This window comes from Cebus imitator, unplaced genomic scaffold, assembly GCF_001604975.1.
Source record: "Cebus imitator isolate Cc_AM_T3 unplaced genomic scaffold, Cebus_imitator-1.0 Scaffold572, whole genome shotgun sequence".
NCBI classification, from domain to species: Eukaryota; Metazoa; Chordata; class Mammalia; order Primates; family Cebidae; genus Cebus; species Cebus imitator.
Window position 1 is genome coordinate 1,028,342 of NW_016107887.1, and position 12,073 is coordinate 1,040,414.

The 12,073-nt window shown below is 52.2% G+C and overlaps 1 protein-coding gene across 1 annotated transcript in view; it reads right to left on the reverse strand.

Annotated features, from left to right (window-relative positions):
• Positions 1 to 11,820, reverse strand: part of GLI2 (GLI family zinc finger 2) — a 255,617-nt gene extending 243,797 nt beyond the window's left edge. Inside the window, exon 1 of the mRNA XM_017516078.2 lies at positions 11,405 to 11,820. The gene's annotated coding sequence lies outside the window, so the exon portion shown is untranslated. The remainder of the gene's footprint in view (positions 1 to 11,404) is intronic.
• Between the last annotated feature and the right edge of the window lie 253 nt (positions 11,821 to 12,073).

The window sequence follows — 12,073 nt, forward strand, 5'->3', positions numbered from 1 at the left end:
TGATTGACTGATGGATTACAAAAGGAATTCCTCTTGAAGGCATCTGCCACACTGTTTCAAATTCAAGGCACAGAAAAGAAGGTTTAAGATTTCCAGCCTGGTGTGAGAACTAGGTTTGAACAAAGTACTGCTACCTGCTTTGACAGCCCCGCTGTCGGAGGCCCTGGGAAGCCCCGGTGGCAGAGTCCCGTTGTGTCAGCAGGGGAGGGGTCCCCTATGATGTGCCTCCACTCAGGGTTTCTGGAGAGCAGCACTGCTGACATTTGGGCTGCAAAATTCTTTGTCATGGGCTGCCTGTGGTTTATAGATGCTTAGCAGCATCCCTGGCCTCTACCCACTAAATACAACAGCATTCCCCTAGTTGTAACAACCAAAACTGTCTCTGGACAGGTCAGATGGCCCCTGGAGACACTGCCCAGTTAAGAATCAGTGCTATAGTCCATGCATGAGACAAACCAGCTGCCACCAGGACAGCACTCAGGAGCCAACTCGGGGAAAGGGTCCTGGCTTGGGGGTCAGCAAACCTGCCTCTGTTCAGAGCTCTGCCCCCACTGCCCAGGTGGACATAGAGACTCGCCAGTGTCTCTGAGGCCCTGCTTACCTATCTGCAAATTGAGGCCCTATTTTGCAAGTGACTTGCACGTGTCTGAGCATGCAGAAGGCACTCAATAATTGTCTTACGTTGATTTGTGCATACTGTCCTGAAAACCTCTAGCTAGCACCTCCCATCTTCCCAAAAGCTAGGTGCATATTGCTGGAACTCCATTAAGGCCTAACAAGCACCTGAAAAACAGCTGCCCAAATATTCTAGCTAAGTTATCCCACTTTCGGGAATCTACTTAAAGAAAGAGAATTTCAGGTAAGCATCCCTACTCAAGGATGTCCATCCCATTATTATCTATAATAACAAAGACTAGAAACAATCTAAATCCACAATGGTATAAGGATGATAACACATGAACAAGGCAGACAAAAGGATATTATGTAGCTAACAAAAATCACACTAATAAAAATTAATAATAATGTGAAGTGATATAATGGTGTAATGTTAAATAAATCAGGAGTTACTAGGCTGTATTAATGGAACCTTGATTTTGTAAGAAAGGATAGAGCAAAAAAAATTTTTATTAAAAAATACAGACTGGAAGAAAATTTAACCAAATTTTCCCTCTTCTGCTTCTCCTTATTTTACATGTTAAGTACAGAGGCATGTCTTAGTTTTAAAATCTTAGGGGGCAAATAATGTTTTGCTGCTGTTTTTAATATTTTTACATGAGGAGAAGGAGGTGTGCTTGAAACCAAGCGCTAAACCAGAGTCCAGACCTTGAATACAGAGACCAGAGCCCAGCAAAGACATGGGTCTTCAAACATAAATAAAGGAAAACCCAAGGAAACAGAAGCAGAAGAAAGCGGGATGGGCAGGGGGGAAACAAAGGCACCCACAGTGGGGGAGGGCTAGCTGTGGAGCGGAGAGATCCAGGCCTCTCTTAGGCTGTCTACTTTCTGGCTGGGCAAGCTGGGCAGCTTCATGAGGGTGCAGCTCAAGGGGGACACAGGTGCTCCACAAGGCGGCCTTACTGATGTCCACAGCCAGGCACTGCTCTGGGAGCTTTGCTTCTCACGACTACAATCACCGTAAGCATGAGAACAGGCCTTCCACCACCACCAGTACAGGTGTCCAGCCAACCCGGGCTTCCAAAGGAGCTGTCAGTCTTTTGTAAGCTGACCCCCCTCCAGCTTTTCCTGCTCATCCACTGACCACCCATGCAAGGTGGCCCCATGAAGATGGAGGGAAACAGCACTGAAGAAGCAATGCACTGGGTCATGGGGGCTCAACTGCTCTTGGTAAGACAGCTGGGCTGGGCGCCAGGGTCCTGCGGGCTCAGGGGCCGAGGCCTGCACCTGCAGAAGGATGCGGCACCCAGGTCTTGCACACCAGAGACCTGGAGGAGATGGCCATGGCACCAGCCCACATTCCACTTCCCTTCTCACAGGGTCCCCCGTACCAGCAAGAGCCTGCAATACGCTGTACGTGTCACCTGGGCAGAAGAACTGCCAAAATGTGGACAGAAGGAATCCTGAGCCTCTTCAGACCAGCAAATCCCACCCCATGGCCACCAGGTGAGCCAGTTGCTGGGTGGACAAGGACCCACCCACATCACAATTTCAAATGTTTCCCACATGTTCTTCCATGCGCTCTTGAAGTCCTGGCCCAAGTGTACTTGTAACTTAGCATCAAGCAAATTAAGTCTGCAGTGCAGAACTGTATGAATCAAAGTCCCAGAAGCCACCCCACATGGTCACAGCTGCAGGTGTGAAAGAGCCCAGGTCTCCAAGGCCTGCAGGACAGTAGTGACAGGAAAGGCCCATAACCAGGCCCCTGATCATGAGTGAGGGCTCTGCTCACCCTCAGGGCAGGCTCCTTCCAGCTCCCAGGCCTGACGCCACCACGGTTTCCTCTCCTGCAACTCCGCCCCTAGCCAACAATCTGTCTCCTTGGGTCAAACTTCCAGAAGACCTACTCAAACTGTCCAATGCCAAACTGGTCCCACTTTAGCCACAAAGCAACGAAACAGCCATCCTAATGGCGCTGCAATTCCTTACACGGAAAAAGAAAGGAGACATCCCAGGGACCCTTGGGACAGAACCTACAGCACATAAAGCAAGACGTTGACTTCATATACTCTCGTTTCTCCCAGGAGCCAGCAAAAGCAAGTAACCACCAGAGCCACCTTACAATCTCGGCCACTGTCCTGTGAAACAGAGACCCTGCCCTAAAGCCCACTTCTCAGAGCTGTGTTGAGCAGAAGTATCTCTGTTTACAGAGTTTCCTTGACACAGCAGCTGTCCAGGCAGCTGCAAATCCTGCAATTGGCTGAAAATCCAGTCCTGGACTGTCCCAGAACTGAGAGACACGATAGTAAAAAGGCATTCTTCCTCGTCACCCCTCCCTGAAAATCCTGGATCGAATGCAGATTCCTGGATCCACTCTGCAGGAATTCTCATTCAATGGGTTCTCCCTGTGGAACCTAAGATTCTGAATATGATTTAACAAACTTCCCACCTTAATTCCATTCAAGAGGCCTTTTCGGCCTTATTCTCAGTTGTGCCTCTATTAACTAATTTCTAGTTCTTGGGTACAAGCACATTTTAGGAGAAAAAAGAAATCTAATTCTAAAGGAATCTGGTAGTTGAAGTTTTAGCCATATAAATGTCTATCAGCATAAATATACATGTCACACATCCCTCATTCACACTGAACAGCAAGAAGGGTAATCTAACATACTACACTGTGTATGTAAATTACTATATTAGGTACTACATCTTCTGCAGATGAATGGACCTGAATTACATTAAAACCCTACAATCCTATTCCAACTCTTGATTCACATACCTGAAAAGTACAGAAGTAACTGAATAGCTACTGAGTCCAATTTTTTTCTTTCACTATGTAAACAAAGCAACACATGCATACTCTCGAGCCCAAGAGCACCAGAGATGTCCCCTCACCTTGATCTCCACAGACAGCGAGGGCCAGTCCTAAACATACTGTCACTGCCTGGACACACACAATGTATCATGACAGCGCAACCCACGGCTGTCTGCAGAAACGCCTGAGTGATGTGCCTCCAACCTGTCATCAGACTGCAATGACCTCAATTTTTTGAGAAGTGAAGTCAAAACTCCACCCTTATCATCTTCGGAGATCCAAGACAAATTTATGTGTCAGCCCTTCCTTCATCGATCTTCAGCATTCAGGAAAGTCTGAAAAGACCATTCAGCTCTCTGCCAATGTCCCCAAGGACACCCCCATCTACACTGACCCTGTGACCACATCCCAGAGGTACTTGAGCACAGTGGCTGGCTGGGAAGAGTGACCAGCAGGGGGAGGAAGGACACATTCCTTGAGAGGCACTTGACTGTCCCCAGAGGGTACCCAAGACCTTCCCTTTCTCCACATTCTGATCCTCCCACCCTACCTGCTGTCTGACTCTTAGAGATGGCTGTCCTGCGGGCAGGGTGTGCTAGCTCAGAGGGTTTTGAAGCTGGGAGGACCTGAGAGATGACACCTACCATGCCCCCCTCCCAGAGAGAGGCAAAGCAACTTGCACAGCTATTGAGTGACTGGGTCTCCCTGTCCCTGGGATAACTCCAAGGGGTTCAGGCTAATTATTTTTATACTTCTGCCATCTATCACTCTTGTGCTTCTCCTCAACTTCCAGAGGAAAATAGCCTAAAAAGATGGTATATGTAAGAAAGTCTTCCTAGCAGTTATCCAGGTAGTCCTCTGGCCCAACTTTCTACACCAGGGTCACCTTCACAGGCAGGTATTTAATGACTGGCTCTTAAGATAGTCTCTATTATTATTATTGTTATTTGTAGAGACAGGGTCTCACTATGTTGCCCAGGCTGGCCTCAAACTCCTGGCCTCCAGGAATCCTCCCACCTTAGCCTCCCAAAGCCCTGGAATTACAGTGTTAAGATGGTCTTAACTAGCAAAGGACAAAGAAGCAGGAAGGGGAGCAGGGAGGCAGCAGCACATCAGAGCCCTTTGCCCTTCTCTACCTGGCAGTTACAGCTATTCTTCAAGACCAGTTCAAATGGGAAGCCTTCCTTGATTCCCAAAGCAGAGCCAGTTCAGACCCACTAGATATGTTACATTGATGGTCGCGATGGAATTATGTAAAGGCATTTGTGTCCCCACCAGACAAAACTTGGTAAGTCTTCTATCGCCTGCTCCCTAGGCCATGGCATGGTGAGCTGCAGATTCCCAGAGAATCAACAAATTAAGAGGTATTTTCTGGTCATCAAGGGCTGCCTGCACTGCAAATACTTGCATACTAATCTCCCCATCTCAGGCTTAAAAATATGAACTTGTTTTTTTAACTCCATCATAATGAATGAGTTTAAATATTAGAAGTTGAAATTATTAAGTAAATCATTTCACCTGCAAAGCTTCTATTTGCATAACATTAATTCATGGTGGCAGCTAAAACAAATTCATCACATTCTGTATATTAGAAGCTGATTTATGTAGGAATTGAAAAGAAATCATGAGCTCAAAATTATGTTGACATGATGTACGTGCTCAATGGAGAAAGATTTTTCTCTTTCCCTCTTTCCTTTTTTTTTTTTTTTTTAAAAAAAAGTGATCCTGACAACTGAATTATGCTGAGAAGGAAAAGGATTTGAGGAGAGAAAGGGCTGGCATCTCGGAAATGAATAATGCTACGGCCTCACGTGTGTGGCGGGCTCTCGGCGTGCGTACACACACACTCCAGTTATTAATGTCAAGTATGCCAAAGATACGCTGGAAAATCATTACCATTCATCGCCACTAACCGCCATTAAATTTCAATCAATTCAACTTAGCACAAGTGTACTTGAGCGGCCCTTACAGTTCCTTATAAATGTGGCTCAAAAGTCTGGCTGACTTACTGCATTGTCCAGCACACAAAGCAGCATTGCTAAGCGTTTGCTGAAGGGGCTATCCTGGACCCAGGGATGCTCTTTTAACATCAGGCATTCAAAGATCCTTTTTGAGCGCAAAGAGGTTTCGAATCCCTACAGGTCAAGACTAAAGGAAGAGAGGACCACCCTTCCTTTCCCGTCGCCGGGAGGGAACAGGGCGGAAGGCGGCCTTCGACATTACCATCTGCAGATGCCGTACAGAAAAAGTTTCAGACGCCACCAAAAGTTTGGTCCCGCGGCCTCCCTCTCCCCAGGTTCCCGTGGAGCGCACTCATTCACTCCGCCAACTGCAAAGGCAACTGGGAGCCCCTTCTGGGGCAGCGGGCACGAGGGCGGGCCAATGGGACGTGGGGGGCGAGGAAGCCCCGGGACGCCCTTCCGAACCCGCGCCCTTCGCTGGTGGGAGCCGCTCGCGCGCTCTGGGCGCGGCCGTGGGGACCTGACCCTCTGGCTTTCTTCCCGCCTCGCCACGAGCAGGGTCCGGCCTCCCGCCACTCGCCGGCGGCGACCGGTGTGCGGCCGCCACAATGTGGCCATTGTTCCGAGGCTGCAAACCAGGCCGGCGCGCAGGTGGGAGGGCCGCGGCCGCGGGCCCGGGGCTCGGGGCACGGAATGTTCCCCGGCCGCCGCACGGTCGGCGCCGCCCGGACACGCGGCCTCGCCTGCCAGCGCTCCGCCGGGCGGAAAAGCCGGCGCGGAGGGAGGGGAAGGACCAGACGGCGGGGGCGGGGAGGGGGCGGAGGGAACGGGAGGGGGAAATGGGAAAAGATGGGAAGAGATGGAAAACAGAGGGAGAGAGGAGGAGGAGGAGACGGAGGAGAGGGAAACGGAGGGGGGAAGAAAGGAGAGGGGGAGAGAGAACGGAGAGGGAGAGACCCAGAGAGAAGCGGGGATGGGGGCGGGACAGAAATGAAAGGGGGAAGGAGAAAGAAAAAGAAAGGAAGGACGGATGGCTGAAGGGAGAGGAAGAGAGCGGACATGTGTACAATAGACGTGCACCACAAGCTGCCCAGGAAGCCTCTGGGAAGAGCAAGAGTTCACCCTGTTTCCTAGAGGGAATGGCTCCAAACCCGGCCGAGTCAGCAAAGCGTAATCACATCAGGGGCTTTGCTTAATTACAGGTTTGAGCTGGGCCTGGAGGAAGGGAGATACTTAACTGTGTCCCAGGGAAGGCCCAGCACTCAAATGGTTTGTAAGTCTGGGAAATACAAACACCCCCCCCGCCCCCACCTCACCCCAAGCCCACTAAGCCAGGACCCAGGAGGCCATGGCGTGTGGGGGCTGCGGCGTGGTTGCATTCAGGCTGAACCCGCACAGCCATCGCGGACAAGCTTTCAGAGTTCACTTGGGACAGGAGTGCAGGGCTGCGCCCGTGCTCAGCCTGGAGGCCACAGGCCTGTGAAGTCCCTGCCTCAGCCTGCAGCAGGGCCACCCTCCCTCCTCCCCCTCGCTGCCTGCAGGAGGCCTGGGGCCCTCGGCTGCCCAAAGGGGGGTAATCAATCCCAATCCCGTGCTAATGAATAAAAAGTCCCCTTTATTTCACTGCTGTTTTTGGTTCATTAAATTTTCCACAGATTTGTAGAGAAGAAAACATAATCAATAAACCTTGACAAAAGTGAACGTGTGAAAAAGGCCAGAGAATGGAAAAGCGAGATAAAAGTGATATCCGATCACAGATTTCAGAGACAGATGACGAGCTCGGGGCTGCTGAAGAATCTCAATGGACCATCACCCTTTTGCGGCTTTCCTTCCCTTTGCTGAACTCTTCATTGAAGACAATGGCAAGCTCACTAAAACTTTTTTTCTTATGCTAATAGCTGAAACCCGGCACTCACAGTGAAAACACACTTTGCAGCAACCTGGTTTTTTTTTTTTTTTTTTTTTTAACAACACACATGTGCAAGCACACGCACAAAACATTATTCAATTTAAACCCAAATCCCAAAAACAGTTTAATAAGTACTCGCTGGTCACATCTTAAATGAGTTACTTACTTTCCCCCATGTGTATGTTTTTTAAGAAACCAGAAACAACACAAACAGGATTATTGAGAATTACCGTGCTGATGAAAGAATTGGGGGAAATAAGATAGTAAACGCGCAGAAAATATACTGTTATCTGTGCATTTTCCCTGATTTTAAATACAGTTTTGTGGGTTAAGGATGCTTTTGTCATCCTCTAAACGTAATAATAATCAATGATTGCTTTTTTTTTTAATTCTTGATATTCCACAGCAAATCCTCAAATAAATTTTAGAGAAAATGATTAATGTTGAATCGGGTGTTGTGTGTTTATTTGAAAACCAGGAAGTGTCGAAGGTGTCACTCTTTTTCAAAGAACACTGTCAAACATCAGTGTTGGTTGACCCTTTCTCAAATCTGTTAAACAAGCCTGAGGAAACAGAGAGCAGTTTTTCCTTCCCAATTTCTTTAGAAGTCCAGGAGCCACTGAAACCGCTGTACATTCTGGTTGTTGGTACAATCACCGATTCTGCCTCTGAATTTTCTGGAATCTGAGAACACTGTTTCTCTCTTTGGCATTCTTCACGTGTTTCACTTGTCCATGCCTCTGACACTTACTGAAAAGAAGAAAGGGGGAAGTGCTCCCCCGGGTTCCTTTTCAAAGGACCCTGGCCCAGCGGGAACAGCTGCAGCTGTCCACAGCATGGTCCACCTGGCCTGGCTGCCCCTCGTGCACTAGGAAACAGGCTCTGGCCCAGGTAGAACCCCTTTCTCCTCCCCACAGCCTCAAAGAAGCAAGGCTGGTTTGCTCTACCTCCCTCCAGCAAGCGCCAGACAGATGAAAGGACGGCGGGCTGAACACACTTTCCCGGGGAAAAGGCCAGCTGCCCTACCCAGAGAGTACACAAGGATGTAGGACTCTGATTCTAGGCTTTAACAAGCCAGCTGGGTGTGAGGGGGTCACACAGGCTTTCAAAGTGCACATGACAACATCCAAGTCCCATTTAAAGGAATCTGCTGGCATCTGTGGAGTGAAGTTTCCCCTGGATATACCAGGGTGTGGGGGTGGGGGATGGAAGAAGGGTGTTTATTAGGCAAATATCCAATTTTGTCTGCCTGCCTGTTGAATCCCTGGTTTGCTAATCCAGCCCCAGGGCTGCACTGTGTACAGGGCACTTGTAGGAGTACAAAAAGCGTGAAGTATTTGTGTATTTTTCAGTCTGCAGTGCAAACAAGCCAGCTACAGTACACATCCCCCAAGACCCCCGCAGACAGGCAACGAACCGCTGACCAGAAGCCCTCCGGCCCCCTCTTCTGACCAGGCGACTCAAAGGATTGACTTTCCATTCTGTGCTCTCCCCACCAGTGGACCAGAGCGTCCCTGAGAGTGAAGTGGCACTCCATTCCAAGGCCTCGCTAACCCCATGCAAGCTTCAAGGAAGCCACCAGTCAAGGGTTCCCTTCAAGGCCTGGAGCAGAGTGAGTTTGGGAGCAGCCCGGAAGTCTCTGCTGAAGGAATCTGAACCCTGTGCAAATTCCATCAAATCAATTCCCACACAGGATAAAACCATCTCCAGCAGTCTCACCTCGGTGAGCCTGGGAGCCCAGCCCTGTCTCCGAAGGCTCTTTCTACCTGTCATTCTAATTCTCTCCAAGTCGCTTTGCAAACTGTTCTGACCACAGTCTCTCACTCAGATGTTGGCCCAACTGCAGGCTGGCTCACCTGAGGGACACCTCCTGGGCAGGTGGCCTCTTCCAAATGCAGGATATTCCCTTTCTTAGCTTAAATCCCCCTAAAATCACGAAATAGCTTCATGAAACTGGAATATTTCTCAAAGCAGAGGGGAAATACAAAACCACCCTAAATCTTACCAAATATAATTAACTTTAAAACTCATCACACAAGCGACAACTTTCCATATGGCTGGGTTTGAGTGGAATTTGAATCCCAGAGAAAACATCTCCACAATATCCCGTAAGAGAAGCAGCAAGTCTAAGAAAACAAAAGCAAGAACGACTAAGAAAGAGGCAGAAGCAGCAGCAGCACAGTCAAAAAAAAGAGAAGGTCCCTGATGAATCTGGATTCCACATTCTAGGACTGCCCCAGCACAGACCAGAAGCCGGGAAAAGCCTAAATAGTCTTCAAACTCAAAGCACCCAGGCATAGGCAGGGTGCCCTCCCTTCCCTGCGGAGACCGGCCCAGGTAGCCAGACGGTGAGCTTCCCCCTAAATGAGCAACTGCAAAGCCGCTCCCAGGCCGGGGGAGAGCCTGCCTGCACACACAGGGAAACCCAGCCAAGGGAACTTCCAGCAAGGTAAGGAAATGGGCGGAGAGAAGGCTGGCAGGTGAGGTGGCTGGAACAAACTGGTCTCATCAGGGAAGCCTGTGACAAGCCCGCCTATTCCTCCACTTTCCCCGCTGTATATTTTGGGTTTCACAGTTTACTTACTTTACTTTTTGGCACCGAGCCCCCTGAGCATGCCAATACAATATTTGTTTAAACACTATTTTATGCCGCTTGCGAGGGAAACGTTTACTTTCAAATTCTCCTACATCCCCCAGAGCCTCGTCTGCAAACAGCCTACGAGCGTTTTACAACTGCTCCCTTTATCTGAAGCTGTCCGGATTAAACCTTCACACGCCCGGCAAGGGCGGTGGAGAAGGGGCCCGGGCCACCGCCGCAGCCACCGAGCTGCAAAACCAGTGCCAGAGGTCGCGCACCGAGCGGAATGGCCGGGTTGCCTACAAGACCCCCAGGGCGCAGGACCAGACACTAGGGACAGGTCTACTTTTCCTGCTGGGATCAACTCTAGGAGCCACAGAACAATTACACAAAAGAGAAGGTAGTGGAGAGAGGCACCCCGCGGGGAGATAGGAGGTCCCCGAGAGCCTCAGCTACCGGTCACCCAGGGTGAGGCGGGCGGGCTCCATCCCCAGCTCCCCGCTCCTCAAAAGTCGGGTTTCCTAGGAAATGACAGCAGTTACCGCCGGGCTGAAAAGGCGCAGAGCTGGGTGGACTCCCAGCTCCCCGGCGCGGCGGGCGCGCTCACTCACACACGCAAGCACACGCTCCCTCCCCGCTCCCCGCCCCCGCCCCCTCCCCGTCCGGGGAAAACTCTCCCCTCTCTAAACCCTTAATAGGATTGGCGCCCAACTCTCTCCGCGCCTCTCCCCATCCATCACACACAGATCAAGTTGCAGTAGTGGATTTTTCAAATTCCTCAGCAAATATACTTGTTGAGAGATTGCCGGGGGTGGGGGGAGACGATGAGCAGGGGGGCAGGGATGAAAGTGAGGTGGGGGTAACCGGAGGACCCGGCAAAGGATTACGTGCGTATCCCTTCGGGAAGTCAAGCGGATCTCAGGGCGGAGGGCAGGAGAAGAGGAGGAGAGCCCAGCAGAGGGGGAGGGGGCGGCCGGCCCCGGCGAGGGGGAGGAAGGAGCGAGGAAGGAAGAAAGAAAGGCAGGGCTCCCGGACGCGCAGCGCGGAGAAGTGGAGTTCGAAGTTCTCAAGTGGCTGGCTGCAGCCCCTCCGCGCTCAGCACGCCCGCAAACACGCTCCCACTGCCCACCTCCGCTAGCTTCGGAGCATCCCAGCCTCCGATCCCACCCTCCACCCCCCGAAAAAACAGCCCCCGGCTCGCGCGCGAAGGCGGGCCCGCTGTGCACCCCGAGAAGAGTGGCGCTCTCCCCCAGGTATGGAGGGGGTGCAACATCGACCCCGGGCCACGAACCAAGCCCCAGGACCCTCCTTAAATCTCCGCCCTGCTAGTCCAGAGCCCGAAAGGGAGTCGCGCCCACTAGTTTCGAGTCCCCAGAAGCCAGGCACACAGACCCCAAGGCCGAGGCATCGGTACCCGGCCGAGGGACCCTCCGCGACGGCGCAGCATCCCAGTCGGCCTGCGCTCTGCCGAGGTGGGAGGCGCTTCGCCACGAAAAGCAAGCAAAAGAAGGCCAATGCAACTTTACCGAGGGAGACAAAAGTTTGCCTCTAGCACGCAGGTGGCCTCTCGGGCTCCGGGCGGTGGCGGTGGGCCCCCATCCCACCTTGGCTGGCGCGGCGACCCTCGGCTGGCTGCCTGGTGCCGGGGCTCCGGCCAGCGGGGGTGCGGCGGGCCAGGCGGGAGAGGGGACCGAGGGGCTGGCGGGCGCCCCGCAGCCCCTACCGCCGGCGAGCAGGCGGCTCCCCGAGGCTTCGGCTTGCCGCGCGGCCCGCGCTCTTTCCTCCGGCTCCTCCTGCGGTTCCTCGCCTTCCTCCGCGCCAGCAGTCACCGCCGCCGCCGCCCGCTCCTCCTCGAAGTCTCATTGATGGGAGTTTGAAAAAAAGTCCGCGGAGCCGTGCTGCCTCGGCTGGCGAGCGCCGGCACTCCTGCAATTCATCAGCGTCGCCGGACTGCGCAGCGCCCCCGCGCGCACGGTGCGGGCACACCCGGGCCCCGCGCACCCGCCCGCTCCCCGCGGGGGGACGCTGGGGGACTGGACGCTGCCAGGGGGAGGGCAGGCGAAAGGGGGCGCACAGGGAATCTCCCGACCCAGCACCTAGGAAAGAAAACGCACCTACACGGAAAGTTCGAGAAAGAAACCAGAGGACGCTCCAATCTCCGACACTTTTTTTAGACACCGAAGTGGGGAGTTGGG